At 37.2% G+C, this 12,651-nt stretch overlaps 1 protein-coding gene across 4 annotated transcripts in view; it reads left to right on the top strand.

The window, feature by feature from the left end:
• fto (FTO alpha-ketoglutarate dependent dioxygenase) overlaps window positions 1–12,651 on the top strand; it is a 342,469-nt gene that overhangs the window by 148,290 nt on the left and 181,528 nt on the right. The window lies entirely within an intron of this gene.

The raw sequence follows: 12,651 nt of genomic DNA, 5'->3' as shown, positions 1-12,651 counted from the left end.
TTTAAAATAAATGAGGAAAATAAAATAATTACATATACAGTAAATTTAAATGAGTAATGTAACATTAAAGTCAAACCAACAATAACTATTCATTCAAAGGATGACAAGATTTTATCCGTATTGTCCTGGGGTTCAGTTGTTACAATTCCTCTGATAAAAGTGCTTCTAAGTCTTCCTTCTGTTGAAAAATGCCCTGATAGTTTGAGGATGTAGTCCCAGTAGCCGTGATGGGATAGTCATTTATTACAGGGACTTGCACCATCCAGGCCATGCTCTCTTCTCGCTGCTGACATCAGGAGGAAGGTACAGGAGCCTTAGGTCCCACACTGCCAGATTCAGGAACAGTTATTGCCCTTCAATCATCAGGCACTTGAATCAGTGTGGACAACTTCACTCACCTCAACACTAAACTGATTCCACAACCTATGGACTCACTTTCAAGGACTCTAAACTCATGTTTATTTACAAACTATTACTAATTTGTGCAGTTTATCTTCTTTTGCATATTGTTTTTGCATACAGTCTTTGTGTGTAGATTTTCAATGATTTTATTGTACTTCTGTGTTCTACTGTGAATGCCTGAAAGAAAATGAATCTATACATGAAAATATACATACTTTTGATCATTAATTTAGTTTGAACACTGAAACATCTAAAATTATACCTTAGAAAAATTATGATTGCTCTCCAACCATAAACACCTTCTTTTGCGTATAATATGGCTCCAACCATTGGATTGTTTTCCCATTTTACCATAGTTCTTCCATTCCAAGTTTGGCCTTGGTGTCAGCGATGGTCATTTTCACCTCAACTCTGAACTTCAGCTCTTGGGTCTATATTTGTTCTATGAATGGGATGGGTCTGGGTGGCATGGTCATAATTAAACTGGAACTGCGAATCAATGAGCAGATTATCGATGACTAAGTCTCAATAGCTTAACTAGTAAGTTTCACTCAGAAACACCTACATGGCTTTGCTGACAACTGAAAGGAGACACTATTGAATTTATTCTATGTTCTGAAAACATGATATACATGGGCAGTTTTCCACTTTGTCATGTTAAAACTGTATAGAAAAGGACGTTCTACACTTTTTCATTGGATGGATTTATAAAGTTAACTGGGAAGGAAGTGAATTTGCCACATCCATTTTGGTGCATATGTCAAAGCCAGAAAGCGTGGTAGAAAAACAAAATCCTTGAAGGTATTCAAAAGACAATATGTACAACATGTAAAACAAAAGCTAAATTGTTCATGGTAAAGCAAATTGACTTGCCAATTCTTCTGCTCTATTGATTATATAAACTATGCCACAGACTGGCACTTGTGACAAACGGATAAATATACAGATCTGCAGTGATGCTGAAAAGCTAGCTTACTGCACACATCAGCAATTCACATGAACATCACTCGTAATTTTCTTTCACAGATGAGAAATTGTTTGCAGCAACCAGACAGATTTACTATGTACCTGATGTGAGATATCTGCAGGGCTTCATAAAATGGCACCTCCCAAGAAGATGTGAGGATAAAAAAAGAGAGCTTATCCTGTTATGCAATTCTTACCAAAGACCAAGCATTGAAACAACATGACAACATGTTCTTCCCTCACTAAGTTTTAGTTAAAAGAACCTGGAAGAAAATTTAATTTGGAATAAATGTTGAAACCACGAAACATGTTTAATTCACGTTGCAACATGGATTAATAAAAAGAAGCAACACAAGTGACTCAAAGATCAAACATTAATGTCTGCAAAAAGCCCACTATCTAAAATTGCATGTCATGAATCAAAAACAGCACTGTATGTGAGTTTTTAACAAACTCACATATTGCGACATTGAAAGAACAAATTTGAAAATTGTCGTGTATACTAATGGTTGTAATGAGTGCCCCAGGGTGTTCCATCTGGAATAGGGAACCTGGAGCTGATTAAAGCACTAGCCTGCACCTCATGCTTTAATCATCTTTCTATACAATTTTCCAGTACAAAATAATGATAGAACTAGTTTTGGCTGATATATACCAAATAAAAATTAAATTCTTTTGCCTTCTGATTTCTGGGGAAATACCAAAGACAAAAAAAAGCTATTAATAATTATCTTGTGGGAAAAAAAGTGAACATGAGAGTGCATTTTTAAGACTAAAGAGTTTTTACAGGAAACTTGAAAACTTTTATAGATTTTCCTTGGACATTTTGGAAACATTTTTTTGTGACTTAACCTGATGGGAAAACAGTGGTACACTTTCACTACAAAGCTCGATATTTTCCATGAGATACTGATACTTCCTGCAGCTTCTCTGGGCATGTTGTGCAACTCACACTGACAAATAAATATGTAATTTTATCGATTCTTTATATAAGGATATTCTATAGTAAGAATGGTGTTAAAAAACAAGAATTTAATTGTTTGACCAAGTAGTAGTCAAATTTTATTCGATAAAATATTGTAATAGATAACTGGATAAACAGGTTGGTTGTACTTCTACACTTTCTAATAGTTCACTCAGCTATTAGGGAAAAAAGTATTTACTAAAATAAGAATATAGCAGTTTTTCCTGGAGCAGTTAGTTTGCAAGATTGACGAATATATAATACATAGGTTTTTACATAGTAAGGGAATTAAGGGTTATGGGGAAAAGGCAAGTAGATGGAGCTGAGTTTATGGACGGATCAACCATGATCTGATTGAGTGGTGGGACAGGTTCGATGGGCCGGAAGGCCTACTCCTGCTCCTATTTCTTATATTCAATCCAGCTTCAGTTTTGCTGAGGCAACTTGGTGATGAAAGAAATTTTTGAAAGGAGTGTAGGTAGTTCTTAAGTCCTTCTTTTCCAATGTCAACAAAATACTGAAGAATTCAACTAAATGTGTGTTTGTGAGAAAGGCTGCCATGATGCCTCCAAAATAATCACAGCACTTCAAAAGATAATTCATTCTATGTCACTGATAAATGCAGTGCTAATTAAGTACATCAGTGATACTTGATTATTTCTTCAAACTCAGGTTATAACAAATTTTAAATGTTTGTGTATACACTAGCAGTTAATAGTGTGAAACATTCTAAACATTTTTATTTTCATAAATAAGTACATTCACTGTAAAAAAAAAAGACACTGAATTGAAATAAAAATCCTAGGCACTAGATCCCACTGTGCAACATTTCCATAAATGAGAACATGGTTACATTTTCTTGTCAATTAGACTCCAAAGGAAAAGTTCATCCACTGTATCACTGAATGTGCATGACTTGTAATTTTGAAATACCTGTTTTATTCCCTTTTTGGGAATTACACTATCTATATCAGATAGAGGAGCCAAACAATCAGTGCAGTAAGTAACAGAGCAGTTTGAATTTCATCATATATATAATTAGCTGTGATGAAAAGAGAGCTTCTGGCTTCAGTTCAATTCTGTACTGGTCAGAAGCAATGAGAAGACCTTTAACTTCAAATTCTGTCATTAAGAAATCTGTCTCCTCTTTAGACTTAGAGAAACTGGCATTTCTGACAGAACGCATAAACAGATGCGAACATTGTTACTAATGACAGGTGATTATAAGTGGCATGGGTGCCAGGGTAATTAAACCATTCCATGACAGCAACATTTGGTGCTGTGGTATTCCTGCATTAGAATAATTGTTGCAGCACATTTTCACCTGCTAGGCCACAGCTTCGAACATCATTAATTTTGTACTGGAACATGGTGCCTGGAGAAATGGACTCGGGCTCATTTTCTGCAACACTTATGCTGGGTGCTCAGAGTTCTTCAATCTTGTGGCAGCACTTCTGTCAGTATTATATGACAAGAAGCATTTTGCAGTAATGACAAACAGTGCCTATGACTGACAGGATCACTGAGAGAATTGAGCAAGTTCAATTACGAGAGAAAGAAGGTAACCTGGGATAAAACCAAATAGTCCAATTGTGCTTGGTTCTGACCCCTTAACTTCCAATCATGCTACAGCAAAGCAAGGACGTGATACCTTTACCATCCCTAACTCATACTGATAAAACTGTTTTGATTTTGTTGTTTCAAATAATTTGACCACAGTACATTTGTAAAATGAAACACATAGTAAAAGAAAAGTCTCTTAAGGCTCTTATACTACTTGGTCTCTTCTGTCCTACCCACAGAGAGAAGTGCATTGTTATTCTCCCAAAGAATTTACCTATGACATAGATTCCAGAAATCAATACAAGATAAATGATTGTTCTTTGAGCTTACCCCTCCTACTGTGATGGTTATATTGCTGTCATTCACCTGTAGCCAACCTGACGCCAGGGTAATAAGAAAGCTTGCTGTAGAGAGTATCTTCTTTTTCTGTTGTCATTCAGTGCCACACACTTTTATACTTGCTTTGAGCCTGATGCCTGAAGCTTTAGATAAAGTTATACTAAGGAGCTTAATTAAACTGTCTCAGTCTTCCCTCACTCGACTGCCTTTATGATATCATTTTAACTGCAAACATTTTTAGCTACTGCATCTAGTAGCAGCATGTATGTGACAAGAAAAGTAAAACGAATAAGAAAAGATTTACGATGTGTTAGCACCTTTTAAGTGTTCAAGAAAAATGCAATTTATAAATGTTCTTCAAAATGATTATTTGTGCTCAGTTATAATAGCCTGAAAAGGTAAAAAAAAAGTCTGTTGAAGCAGCTTATTAATATCTATTGTATATAATGTATATCTGCAATAAAGACATGAGCAAAACATTATTTTCTATGCAGAACTTATGATCTATTAAGCAAACATATACAGTATATGCAAGTGTATATGCAAGTATATGCAATATACAGTATATACTGTATATATGCATATATACAGTATATGCAACTATCCGAAGGGTAGTTGACCGAAATGTGTTGAGAATAAACAATTCAATGAGATGAGTGCAGGATGAGGTTAAATAGGTGTTGATGGTCAATATGGACTGATATACATAGAATATCGAACAATGTTGCACAGGAACAGACTGTTCAGCCCACAATGTCTGCTGAGCGTGATGCCGAATTCAAATAATCCCTTATGTTTATGTGATTCATATCCCTCCATTCCCTGCATGTTCACGTGCCTTTCTAAAAGCTTCTTCAATGCCACTACCATATCTGCTTCCATCACCACCTGGGCTATGCGTTCTAGACGCCTACCTCTCTATGTAAAAAAAAATTCCCTGCACATTGTCTTTAAGCTTTCTCCCTTTCATCTTGAACCAGTGCCCTTTAATATTTGACATTTCTACCCTAGGAAAAAGATTCTGACCGTCTATGCCTTCCACAATTTTATAAACTTCTATCAGTTCTCCACTTAGCCTCCGACGCTCCACTGAAAACAATCCAAATTTGTCTAAACTCTCCTTACATTTAGTCCAGATAACACACTGGTAAGCCTCTTCTGAATTCTCTGCAGAGCCTCCACATATTTCTTGTAATGGAGTAGCCAGAATTTCATACAGTTCTTAGTTTTATATGGCTGAGATGTGACTTATTGACCCTCATACTCAATGCTTCGAACGATAAAGGCAAGCTTGTTACTAGCTTTGTTTGCCACTTTATCTACTTGTGATGCCACTTTCAGGGAGCTATGTACTTTGACCCATAGATCCCTCTGAGTATTGATGCCATTATCTGTACCATTAACTGTATAGTTTCTCCTTGCATTTGACTTTACAAAGTGCAACATCTCATGGCTTCTCAAATTAAACTCCACTTGATAGGGGTTGTTTCTGTGCTGTATGTCTCTGACTCCATGACTTTCTTCCCTCACATTAGTAAGCCAGATGGTTTCTGGAGAAATCTGGTGGTTTTGCAGTCTTTATTTCTGAGACAATTTGTTATCTAAACCCTAGATTTGCTTGATTGGTTGAATTTAAATCCCCCAGCTTCTGTGGTGGAATTCAAGCTTCTTTTCCTGGATCAATCATCCAGAATTCTGGCCTCTAGTTTAATAAATTAACCACAACTTTTCTGTATTCCCTGGAATACTCCTGCTTCAGACAGTTTTCTTAAAGATGAAACTGTATTCCAAATTGTTTCAGGGCTAGAAAGATGCCGTTATGGTTAACTTGCTTGATTAGAAATCTAGAAGCTTGGTCTGGTGATCTGGAAGCAAGAATTTGTGGCAGCTGGGGAAATTTAACAATAGTTAATTACTTTTTTATTATATCCAGAATGCTAGTATTAATGACATTGACAAAATTTCTTGATTTCTCGATATTCTGTTCTTCCGTTATTCCTCTACTTCAGGGGTTCCCAATCTTTTTATGTCATGGACCAATACCATTAAGCAAGGTGTCCATAGACCCCAGGTTGGGAACTCCTACTTTATAGGTTCTGATGCCAATTTAGGGCTCTTAGATCTTGCCATACGTGGATAGGAGGTTCTTGAGCAGGTGGGCTTCCTCTGCCATTTACATTGAGCTTATGTGTCCTCCAAAATAATGTAGTTGAGCTTGCCAGTGGCATCTGAACCCTCCTTCCTTTTACAAGATCATTTTGAGTAGTTCTGTGAAGTACAATGTGGATTCAGTCCATCCATGTGTACAATATGCTTGATCTTCATTTTGCGACAGCTCCAAGAAAAATGTGAGAAACAGAACTAGCCATTATAAATGGCATTTTTCAGCCTCACCATAGCCTTGAGCTCATCACTAGAAGCTGACAGTGAAATTCCCTCCTCAAATTTAGCTACACATAGAAATAGAAATTCATATGCTTATGCAACTATGACGTGCAAACTGAATTCAACCGGTGGGTCTACAACAGAACGATTCTCAAACAAGTTAATGCTCCAGTATTTTCCTCAGTCTTTCTTACTGTTGTATTGCATGTCATCTCTAACAAACTCCTTGCAGGAAAGCAGTTAATCTTCAAAGCTAAAGGGAATACTGTCAACAAGCCGTAACTACACACCTGAATAAAGCTTATCAAAATCTCAGTGATCTGCAGTATCCAGATGATGTTTGCATTTGTGCAAGCTTATTAAATGAAACCTTTGTTGTGCTTTCTGTGAAATATACGAGATTGATAGGCTTTACACTTGGCATCCTCAAGGCAGAAATCCTTAACTTGGTTGCCTTTTTGTTTACCATATTGCCCTCCACAATAAAGGTGCATGTTGAGACTGAACCACTTCCCGTACCTCAGGAACCAGCTCTTGTTAAAAAGGAACTATTGATGATGGAGCAACACACACAAAATGCTGGAGGAACTCAGAGGCCAGGCAACATCTATGGAAAAGAGTACAGTTGACGTTTCGACCCGAAACATCAGAGTAAAGATGATGGTGTCATTTCCTTCTGTTGTCTTAGCAAGGTCTCTGTTCCAGAAGGGTGGACTTTATTTTGTTTACATTTAACTACAGACTATTGGGCTGGTATTGTGATTCAACTTGTCTTCACATTGCAGGCATTTTATATGAATCTTTTGAGATTCATTCAATTGGAAAGAATTCCAATAAATGAATGCTGTTGTATGACCATGAAATGTATGCTGGGATATTCACTGCCAGGAGCTGTGAAGGGAAAGTCAGATGTGGTCAGAAACAACTTTGTGTTTAAACAGTTGCAAATACTATTAGCCATGGCTATTGCATTTATTTATCATAAAATGTGTTAATTTTATATTTGTTCATTGTTAATTCCTAATTATTTCTGAATTTTAAAATGAAAGAGTTTGATCTAACTGGTAATTTATGTTTCTTCACCCTGCTGTTTTCTAGATGAGCTTTGCCCTGGTTCCACCAAAGAGCAGACACGAGGAAATCTGCAGATGCTAAAAATTCAAGCAACACACACAAAATGTTGGTGGAACACAGCAGGCCAGGCAGCATCTATAGGGAGAAGCACTGTCGATGTTTCGGGCCAAGACCCTTCATCAGGACTAACTGAAAGGAGAGATATTTAAGAGATTTGAAAGTAGTGGAGGGAGGGGGAAAAGCGAAATGATAGGAGAAGACCGGAGGGGGTGGGATGAAGCTAAGAGCTGGAAAGGTGATTGGCGGAAGTGATACAGAGCTGGAGAAGGGAAAGGATCATGGGACGGGAGGCCTTGGGAGAAAGAAAGTGGGGGGAGCACCAGAGGGAGATGGAGAACAGGCAGGGCAATGGGCAGAGAGAGAGAGAAAAAAACAAACAACTAAATATGTCAGGGATGGGGTAAGAAGGGGAGGAGGGGCATTAACGGAAGTTAGAGAAGTCAATGTTCATGCCATCCAGTTGGAGGCTACCCAGACGGAATATAAGGTGTTGTTCCTCCAACCTGAGTGTGGATTCATCTGACAGTAGAGGAGGCCATGGATAGACATATCAGAATGGGAATGGGACGTGGAATTAAAATGTGTGTCTACTGGGAGATCCTGCTTTCTCTGGCGGACCGAGCGTAGGTGTTCAGCGAAACGGTCTCCCAGTCTGCGTCGGGTCTCACCAATATATAAAAGGCCACACCGGGAGCACCGGACGCAGTATACCACACCAGCCAACTCACAGGTGAAGTGTCGCCTCACCTGGAAGGACTGTCTGGGGCCCTGAATGGTGGTGAGGGAGGAAGTGTAAGGGCAGGTGTAGCACTTGTTTCGCTTACAAGGATAAGTGCCAGGAGGGAGATCGGTGGGAAGGGATGGGGGGGAAGAATGGACAAGGGAGTCGCGTAGGTCTTCTCCTATCGTTTCGCATTTCCTCCTCCCCCCACTACTTTAAAATCTCTTAGTACCTCTCCTTTCTGTTAGTCCTGATGAAGGGTCTCGGCCGGAAATGTCGACAGTGCTTCTCCCTATTGATGCTGCCTGGCCTGCTGTGTTCCACCAGCATTTTGTGTGTGTTGTTCCCACCAAAGAGGACATCTTTGCCGGTGAGGATCAGGGCCAATACTTAGTAGCCGATTGACACATGTTTGGAGTTTTTTGGGTCTTTTTCTTAGATTAGTGCCAAAAACCTGTGGTTCACTGCTGGCAGGAGACTCTAGGCCAATATTTTCCAGAGCTTGTCTTTGTGACCATGTTAGCAATTTAAAATGGTTAAGATTTACACTCTTGAATGTTATAGTAGGTGCAAGATTGCATTTGAATTTGGTTGTAACATTTAACATACATAGTCAATTACAAATACACAAGAAATATGTTTAAATAATCAGTCAAAATCTTTCCAATGACTAATGCAGAGTTTGGTTTTGTGCCTTTTCTTAAAGGGCAGACAAGAGGAGAAGATCATTAGGAATGTGATTGTTAAAGAATATACTGTAATTCTGTAGCACAGCAGCCTTACAATTTTTAGTTGTCAGTTGGGTGAAAAGAGTAATAACTTTCAGACTTCAGAAGCTCACTGCTCGTCAACTTCATCTTCAGTATGAATAATATTTATGGTGTGAGATTAACAGCCTAGAATATTTAAAAAATAAATCAATTTTCTAAGAGTTTTGGAAATGTAATAAACACCAGGAAAAATTGTTACAGAAAAAATATTTTTACTAGGACATCTGATTAAAACATTGATTACCTTAATATATTTTTAATTACATGAAAAGAGTATATTTGGAACACTTATGTTCTTATCTGCAGTATTATGCAATTTTTACAGATAAATATGTTGTGTTAAATGCTCTACAATAGTTCATGATAAAGTACAGATTTTCTAACAGCGCAATGGGAAATTAAACACAAAATACTCCAAAGGCTAAGAGGTCAGGCAACATCTGACATTAACCTGAAATGCCATCTTTGTTTTCTTTTACCTCTGCAGTTGCTGCCTGACCAGCTGGATATATCCAGCATTAAAAAAAATTCTTAGAGATACAGCTTGGAACCAGCCCTTCCAGCTCAACAAAGCACGCTGCTCAGCAAACGATCTATTTAGTCCTAGCTTAATCATAAGGCAATTTTACAAAGATCTTTTAACTTACCAACCAGTACGTCTTTGGACTGTGGGAGGAAACCAGAGAACTCATGGGAAGGATGAACAAACTTCTTACAGGTTGTGCCAGAATTGAACTCTGAACTCCAATGCCCGGAGCTGTAATACAGTTGTGCTAACTGCTATGCTATCTTGGTGCCCCTTTTTTCTATTTGGCATATTTCCAGCATCTGTGTTTGTGTTTTGCTTTTGGAAAGTAATGGGAAATTGGAGGACTTGGTTATGATATTTTAGTATCAGGAATTTGTTTACAAACTGAATTCCATTTATCAGTGTTATATTGAATACTTTCAACAGTGTCCCCTCAGAAATTTGAGGTAAAATGAAAAGAGTATGAACTTAATCTTGGAAATAGAAGTTAAGAGTGTAAATCATTGTGTATGTGCATTGTATACATTTCTGAAATTCATTTCCTGTTCTAAATGTGCATGTCATATGTGTAGCATATGCAGCTAAGGATAAATTTCTCATCCTTACACTCACAGTAAACCTGAAGGGGAATATCTTACAAGTGGTAAACTTCCATGCCTTCAGAGGTCACCATTTGGCTCAAGATCAGCATTAACAGCATTCATGTTAGAAATCTTAGTGACAGGCTCCCTGCCCTCCAGTCAAACAGTGGACAAGTCAGGTTATGAGCCTCTTTAATTACTACAAAGTATGATTTCCTGTACATAAGTAGAAGGTAAATATTTCCCTCCATGTGTTTCCTACTTTGCATGATTTATTGAACAGATATTTTCATATCATAAGAGAGCCAATCACAAACATAATTCATATTGAAAAGTTGGAAGCACCTGTGTGAAACACAGTTTTCCTCAAACTCTGCATTATAAAGGAGGTCTCTAGGAAAACATTTAAAGTAAGAATTTAGTGATGATTTAGTAACTTAAGCCTCACCTTTATTGCAGATTAAAACAAAAATCACAACCCATTTCATGAGTTTTCAGGAATGCCTTTTTTTTAGTTCTTAGTAAGTTCTTTTCATTTTGGATTTTCACACAACTTTTCAGTCAGCACATGTAGCATAATGAACTTACATTAATGATTTTTCAAATAAGTTAAATTTCAACTGATCTGACTGTCTAGGAAAGTTGCCATCTTCCAAAAGAATAGAAATTACCAGTGAACCTGAGCTCTTGCCAGTACCAGTAGTTAAACAGATAATGAACAAAGAAACATGAGATAGGATCGTGATTGCCTGTGAATGTTTTGTGATGCTCACATTTAAAAGGGGAGAAAGGTAACCAATATTTGAGAGTGCTAAGGGGAAGTAATAAACATGTTTTATTAATTGCTTTCATCTTATTTTGTGAAATTTTAATAAATATATCTTGGCTTGATGCTGAGGCAGAAAGGAGATGAAAGCTTTCTACACTCATGCTGAATGTGGACCTAAACGACAGAGGCTAGATGAGTTGAATGACTTTTCCTCATTCTTGGCTCCTTGTATTCTTATGTAATATTAATGTAGTTTTGAATCTGTAAACAAGTCATCCAATCTTAAATTCTGTGCAGTAGTGCCATTGTTACCAGAGGGTTATATTTCATTTATATGACAGTGTGTAGCATTATATCTGCTCTTTCATTATTCTTATCTTGAGTTTTCAGTCATGTCATTGTTGTCAGTATATTTTGTTTCATTATATTAAAGTGGTGCTTATACAATTAGAGCTTTATCAGAAAATCATAGAAAAATTAACTGTTTTGAACTGCACTTATAATTGCTTTCAGGAGATTTGCAGTTTTTATCATATTTGCTTTAATGAGGAAGCTTTAAACAGTTTATAGTCAATCAGTGCAGCAACAAAAGCCTGCTGACTTAAGCATGCAAACATTATGTGTAAGCTCTCCTTATTTGTATACTTGCTAGAGGGCAAAATTACTTCACATATCTTTTAAGAAAACATTTTAAGTGTATTACAGGCAAACCCACCTTATGGCCATTTGAGTAACAGAAATTCACCCGTATAGTATTCACAAATCACACACAGAATTTATGTGAAAAAGTAAATAAATAAACACAATTTCTTTCTTGGTACATGCAATGATGAAACAATATTGAATTAGGAAAAACTTGTCTTTTTAGGAACCCCACACCCTCCCCTCTCTCCCCACTGTAGTATAGAGGTAATGTGGATTTAGTTGAAAATCAATGGTTCTCATTGTATTTCTAAAATTCACCTGGCTTACCTTGTTACTCACCAAGGAGGTTTTTTTTCACATTTATTTGTGATATGTGTGTGTGTGACATATTTGTAACTGGGATGCAAAGATGAGCTGTTGCTTTCAACCATCGCAGTTCTTTCGGTGAAGGTACTCCTGCTTTATTGTTTGGTAAGGAATTCCAGGAGAGGACTTAGAACCAAAAAGAATGAAAGGATTTCAGTATTGTTCAAGTTGGAGTGATGCATAACATGAATCTGAGCCAGTCGATGATATTCCTGTGTTTAATGCTCCTATATTTCTATATGTGCAGCTGAATCTGGGAAGTTAGGTGACCTTGGGGGAAGAAACACAGATAGATAGTTGAGAGAAACCTTTCCCCTATAGTTTTACCCACTTTAGCAATGTCAATGCTGCTACTGTGTGTTGAAATGGGAATAGTGACTTTATGGTTGGAAATTATTTCTAAGAGCTACACTGTAAAGTGGTAGAAGCTGTATAATATGAGAGTCATAATTCAGAACTTTCTTTGAGGTGAAAACTGTGCTAACACAATTACACACTTGTTTTTAATCTGTTTTAC

Source organism: Hypanus sabinus, chromosome 17 (genome assembly GCF_030144855.1).
Source record: "Hypanus sabinus isolate sHypSab1 chromosome 17, sHypSab1.hap1, whole genome shotgun sequence".
Classification (NCBI taxonomy): Eukaryota; Metazoa; Chordata; class Chondrichthyes; order Myliobatiformes; family Dasyatidae; genus Hypanus; species Hypanus sabinus.
Note: the sequence above shows the minus strand (reverse complement) of the source record. Positions and strands in the feature narration are given on the sequence as shown.